We start from the raw sequence: 6,583 nt of genomic DNA, 5'->3' as shown, positions 1-6,583 counted from the left end.
TAATTTGGTTATTGATATAGTCAAATATGCTAATAATTTTCCTAATATTGAACCAGCCCTGCATTCCTGGGATAAATTCTACTTGATCATGGTGTATTATCCTGGGGATAATTTTCTGTAATCTCTTTGCTAATATTTTATTTAAGATTTTTGATCAATATTCATTAGGGAGATTAATCTACAATTTTCTTTCTCTATTTTCATTCCACCTGGTTTAGGTATCAATACCATATCTGTGTGATAAAAGGAATTTTAGAGGAGTCCTTCATTCCCTATTTTTTCAAATGGTTTATATAATATTGGAGTTAATTGTTCTTTAAACGTTTGCTAGAATTCACATGTAAATCTATCTGGTTTTGGGAATTTTTTCTTAGGGAGTTGATTAATAGCTTGTTCTATTTCTTTTTCTAAAATGGGACTATTTAAGTAATTTATTTCTTCTTCTGTTAATCTGGGCAATCTATAGTTTTGAAGGTATTCCTCCATTTCATTTAGGTTGTCAAATTTATTGGTATAAAGTTGGGCAAAGTAATTCCTAATTATTGCTCTAATTTCTTCTTCATTGATGGAAAATTCTCCCTTTTAATTTTTGAGACTAACAATTTGATTTTCCTCTTTCCTTTTTCTAATCAAATTAACTAAAGGTTTATCCATTTTGTTGTTGGGTTTTTTTTTTTCATAAAACCAACTCTTAGTTTTATTTATTACTTTAATAGCTTTTTTCTTTCAATTTTATTGATCTCTCCTTTTATTTTTAGAATTTCAAGTTTGATATTTGATTAGATATTTTTAATTTGTTCCTTTTCTAGCTTTTTTAGTTGCCAGCCCAATTCATTGATCTTCTCTTTCTCTATTTTATGCAAATACACATCTAGAGATATAAAATTTCCTCTTATTATCTCTTTGGCTATATCTCACAAATTTTGGTATGTTGTCTCATTATTGTCATTCTCTTGGATGAAATTATTGATTATGCTTATGATTTGCTGTTTCACCCATTCATTCTTTAGGATGAGATTATTCAGTTTCCAATTACTTTTTGGTCTATTTCCTCCTGGCTTTTTACTGAATGTAGTTTTTATTGCATCTTGATCTGAAAAGAATGAATTTACTATTTCTGCCTTTCTGCACTTGATTTTGAGGTCTTTGCATCCTAATATATGGTCAATTTTTGTATAGGTTCTATGAAATGCTGAAAAGACAGTGTACTTCTTTCTGTCTCTATTCAATTTTCTCCCAAGATCTATCATACCTAACTTTTCTAGTATTCTCTTTACCTCTTTAACTTCTTTCTTATTTATTTTGTGGTTTGATTTAAGCAGTTCTGAGAGATCAAGGTTGAGATCTCCTACTATTATAGTTTTGCTTTCTATTTCTTCTCACAACTCTCTTAACTTCTCCGATGCTATACTATTTGGTGCATATATGTTTAATACTGATGTTGCTTCATTGTCTATAGTGCCCTTTAGCAATATATAGTTTCCTTCCTTATCTTTTAATTAAATCAATTTTTGCTTTTGCTTGATCTAAGGATGTCTATCCCTGCTTTTTTCATCTGAAGCATAGTATATTCTGCTTTTTACCTTTACTCTGTATGTATTGCCCTGCTTCAAGTATGTTTCCTCTAAACAACATATTTTAGGATTCTGGCTTTTAATCCAGTCTGCTATCCACCTCTGCTTTATGGGTGAGTTTACCCCATTCACATTTATGGTTAAAATTACTAATTCTGTATTTCCTACCATCTTATTATTCCCAAATTATACTTTTCACTTTTCTCTTTCCTTTCCCCCTTTTCCTCCTTCCTAGTATTTTACTTATGAGCACTACTTGCCTCAAGCAGTCCTCCCCCTTTAGAGACTCTCCCCTTTCTTATACTTTTCTCCTACTATTTCTGTTTTCCCTTCTATTTAGCTTACCCCTTTCCTTTTCCCCTTTTCCCTCCCACTTTTTAATAAGGTGACAGAAGTTTCTTGGTGAAACCAAATATATCTAATATTCTTTCTTTGAGCCAAATCTTATGAGAGTAAGATTTATACAATATTCACCACCCTCCATTTTTTCCCCTCAATTATAATAGATTTTCTTTGCCTCTTCCTGAGATGTAATTTCCCTCATTTTACCTCCACTTTCCCCTTTTTTTCTGTTACAATCCCCTTTCCATATCTAGTTTCTTTTTTATATTATAATAGTAAAATCAGATTATACATGCACTCTCTAGGTATACCCATAACAGAAATATAGTTCTCAAGAGTTTTTTTTTTCTTTTTACCTTTTTATGTTTCTCTTGAGTTCTATATTTGGAGGTCAGATTTTTTATTTAGCTTTGGTCTTTTCATCAGAAATAAATAAAATTCACGAGTTTCATTGAATGTCCATCTTCTTCCCTGAAAGAAAATGCTCAGTTTAGCAGTGTAATTTATTCTTGGCTGCATTCTAAGATCCTTTCCCTTTCAGAATATTGATTCTCTTTGATCCTTTAAAGTGAAAGTTGCTAGGTCCTGGCTCCTCGGTATTTGAATTGTTTCTTTCTGGCTGCTTGTAATATTTTTGCCTTGATCTGATAGTTCTGAAATTTAGCCACAATATTCTTTTAAGTTTTAATTTTGGGAATCTCTTTCAGGAGGTATTTGGTAAATTCTTTCAATGGTTATTTTACCTTCTGATTCTATGATATATGGGCATTTCTCTTTGATGATTTCCTGAAAAATAGTGTTTAGGTTCCTGTTTTCATCATGGTTTTCAGGGAGTCTAATAATCCTTATATTGTCTCTCCTAGATCTATTTTCCAGGTCAGTTGTTTTCCCAATTAGGTATTTTACATTTTTTTCTATTTTTTTTTTTTTTTTTGGTTTTGCTTGACTAATTTTTGTCATCTTGTTGAGTCATTCGTTTCCATTTGTTCAGTTCTGAATTTTAGTGAATTGTTTTCTTCATTTACTTTTTTAACTTCTTTTTGTATTTGTCCAATTGAATTTTTAAATGAGTTATTTTGTTCTATGAAATTTTTTTCCATTTCACAAATTCTGTTTTGTAGGAGTTATTTTCTTTTTCTGTTTCATAAATTCTGTTTTTCTGGGAGTTTTTTTTTCTTTTTCCATTTTTTCAAATCTATCTTTTAATGAGTTATATGCCTTTTCCAAACCCTCTTGCAAAGTTTTCATTTTTTCCCCCATTTTTCTTCTAGTTCTCTTTTAAGAGCCTTTTACATTTCTTCTAGGAGAGTCTTGTTTGATTGGGACAGGTTATATCACCTTTTTGGGGCTTCATCTGGAGATGATCTGCTTTTAGTCTCCGCAGGGTTTGAAATCTGTTCTCCTCATTTACCATTAAAAACTGTCTATGGTCAGAGTTCTCTTTACTTTTTTAGTCATTTTTTATAAAAAAAAGTTAAGGTTTGCTTTTAGGGCAGGGGAGGTTTCCCAAGCTTCCTCTAAAAGCACCAGCTTCCTCTATAAGTGGGTGTGGCTTTATTGGGTCAGTGCTGACTTACTCTTGGTGCTGAGTGGGTGTGGCCAGGTCCTGTATGATTCCGATGCTTTGGGATTCACTATTTACCTTTTGTGTTTGTGTTGGATTTTTAATAACTTCTCTGCTGATCTACTGACTTGCAACCAGGGCAGAGTGGCCAACACTGCTGTAGATTAATTCCTGCAGATTCTCCACCATTCAGAGTCTGTACAGCCCCACAGAGTCCACGCCACCCAGGAACTTTGCATTGTCTGCACTGGTGTCTGTACTCAGCTGCTTGTGCTTGGCTGCCTCCCTCCCATTTCTAATTGAAACAGACCTTTCCTCATCTGTTTCCTCCCCGTAGATTCTATCCCACATGGAGTCTGCACTGCCGCAGGACTCTGAGCCATTTTTACTGGTGTTTGTGCTCAGCTGTTTGTTCTTAGCTGCTTCCCTTCTCTTTCTGATTGAAACACATCTTTTCTGGTGATCTTTGGAATTATTTTCTGCTGGTAATTTCTTGCACTCCCAATATTTGTGGATTCTGCCATCTAGAACTAATTCAGAGGCTGGATTTTCTAATTACTGTGAGGGTTGTAGGAGAAGATCTGAAAGAAACATGTGTCCTCTCTGCCATCTTGGCTCCCCCATATTGACATGTTACAAACTAAGACACATACATACACAAAAATAAAGCTTGAAAATGTATATTTAATATGCACTCAACATTCATAAATTCTATCTCTGGAGATGTATATAAAATTGTCTCAGATCATTATCACTTTTTTTAAGGAATTATTTTCCTTAGTGAGCTTTTCTACCTCTTTCCCAAATGGCCCATTTTGCTTTTTTAAGGTATTCTTCTCCTCATTAGTTTTTTGCATTTTCTTTTTCATCTTTCTCAATTCTTTCTCTATTTTTTTCTCTATCTCTCTTACTTGATTTTCAAAATCCCTTTTGAGCTCTGCCATGGCTTGAGTCCAATTCTTATTTTTCTTGGAGGCCTTGGATATAGAAACTTTGACTTTGTTATCTTTTGAATGTATTTTGATTTTCCTTGTCACCATAATAACATTCAATGGTCAGAACTTTTTTTTGTTTTCTTTTCATTTTCCTAGCCTATTACTCAGCTTTTAACTCTTTGTGAAAGTAGGGCTCCTTTTCCAAGGTGGAGGGTGCATTGTCCCAACCTTTAGGGGTTTTGTGCAGCTATTTTCAGAAATCCTAGGAATCTGACCACAGATACTCTTTTCTGCCCTGGAGCTATTGGTATGTCCCTGCCCCACTATAGCTGTAAGCTCTAATGTGCTAGCCAAGGCTGGGGCTCAGCTGACCAAATTTCACTGGAACTGCACACCAGACTCTCATCTTGTTGCTACAGACCCTTTCCACTGACCTTCTGAATCTTCTCTGGTGGTGTCCCTGGGCTGAGAGGTCCAGAAGTCTCTTATACTGCTACTGATTCAGAGGTCCCCCTCCCCCTTGATGATGCTGGGATCTGGAAGAGAACTGGGGGCGAGCTGGGCCTGCACTGGTGTCACACTCTGGTTCCACAGACCTTTTCTGCTGACCTTTTAGGTTTTCCTTGGTATCTCTGAGCTGAGAGGTCTGGAAGCCACCAGGACTGCTGCTGATTCACAGGACTTCACTGGCACTCCCATTCTGTTGTTACAGACCTTTTCTGGTGAGTCAAGTTGCCTTACCCTACTCCATCTTTTTAGGTATTCTGATGCTCTAAAATTTGTTTAGAGTCTTTATTTAAAGGAATGTAGAGCAGTTTAATGGAGAGGTTGGGCAAGTTCCTGCCTTTCCTCTGCCATCTTGGCTCCATCTCCTCAGATCATTATCTTGATCAAATCTTTCTCAGCTGATCATCTTTACAATATTGCTGTTACTATTTGTAATGGTTTCCTGGTTCTTCTCACTTCACTTTGTATCAGTTCATATAAATTTTCCCATCTGAAGTCTGCCATTTCTTATAGCACAATAGTATTCCATCTCAATTATATATCACAACTTGTTTAGCCAATTGAAGGATAGCTCTCAATTTTCAATTCTTTGCTGCCACAAAAAAGAACAGATAGAAATATTTTTGCATAAAAAGGTTTTTTCCCCTTTTTATTTTTTTGGGATAAAGACTCAGTAATGGTACTGAAAGGTCAAAAAGTATTTGCAGCTTTTTGGCTCTTTGGGCATAGTTCCAAATTGTTCTCCAGAATGGAATAATTAGTTTACAACTCCACCAGAAATGCATTAATTAGTGTCCCAGTTTTTCCATGTTCCCTCCTGCATTTGTCATTTTCTTCTTCAGTCAACAGCTATCTGATTATTGGGAGTAAATTAATTTGTATTTCTCTAATCAATAGTGATTTAAAGCATTTTCATGTGACTATTTATAGCTTTGATTTCTTCTTCTGAAAACTGCCAATTCATATTCTTTGACCATTTATCAGTTGGGGAATGGCTTATATTTTTATAAATTTGGCTCAGTTCCATATATATTTGAAAAATGTATTCTTGGTCAGAGAAACTTGTAAAACATTTTCCCCAATTTGTTGTTTTCCTTACAATTTAGTTGCATTAGTTTTATTTGTGCAAAATATTATTAGTTTTATACACTTAAATTATTCATTTTGCCTCCTGTGATCCTCTCTATCTCTTGCTTCATTATAAATACTTCCATTATTTATAGAAGTGACAGGTTTTTTTTTTTGCTTGATCTCCTACTTTACTTATAATATTCCTTGTGCCTAAATCATTTATCCAATTTAACTTTGTCTTGATATATGATATAAGATATTGATCTATGCCTAGTTTCTTCCACACTGCTTTCCAGTTTTCCCAGAAATTTTTGTCAAATGATGAGTTTCCCCAGAAGGTGGATGTTTGGATTTATCAAGCAATAGATAACAATGGTCATCTACTACTGTATATTGTATACTGAACCACCACTGTATTTCTTAATCAGTACAAGATTGTTTTCACAGTTACCATTTTGCAATATAATCCGAAATAAGGTACTGTTAGGCCCTATTCCTTCACATTGTTCCATTTCCTTGACATTCTTGACCTTTTGTTCTTATAGATGAATTTCATTATTAATTTTTCTATAATTCTATAGATATAATTC

The sequence above is a fragment of the Sarcophilus harrisii genome, chromosome 1, assembly GCF_902635505.1.
Source record: "Sarcophilus harrisii chromosome 1, mSarHar1.11, whole genome shotgun sequence".
In the NCBI taxonomy this organism is placed as follows: Eukaryota; Metazoa; Chordata; class Mammalia; order Dasyuromorphia; family Dasyuridae; genus Sarcophilus; species Sarcophilus harrisii.
Note: the sequence above shows the minus strand (reverse complement) of the source record.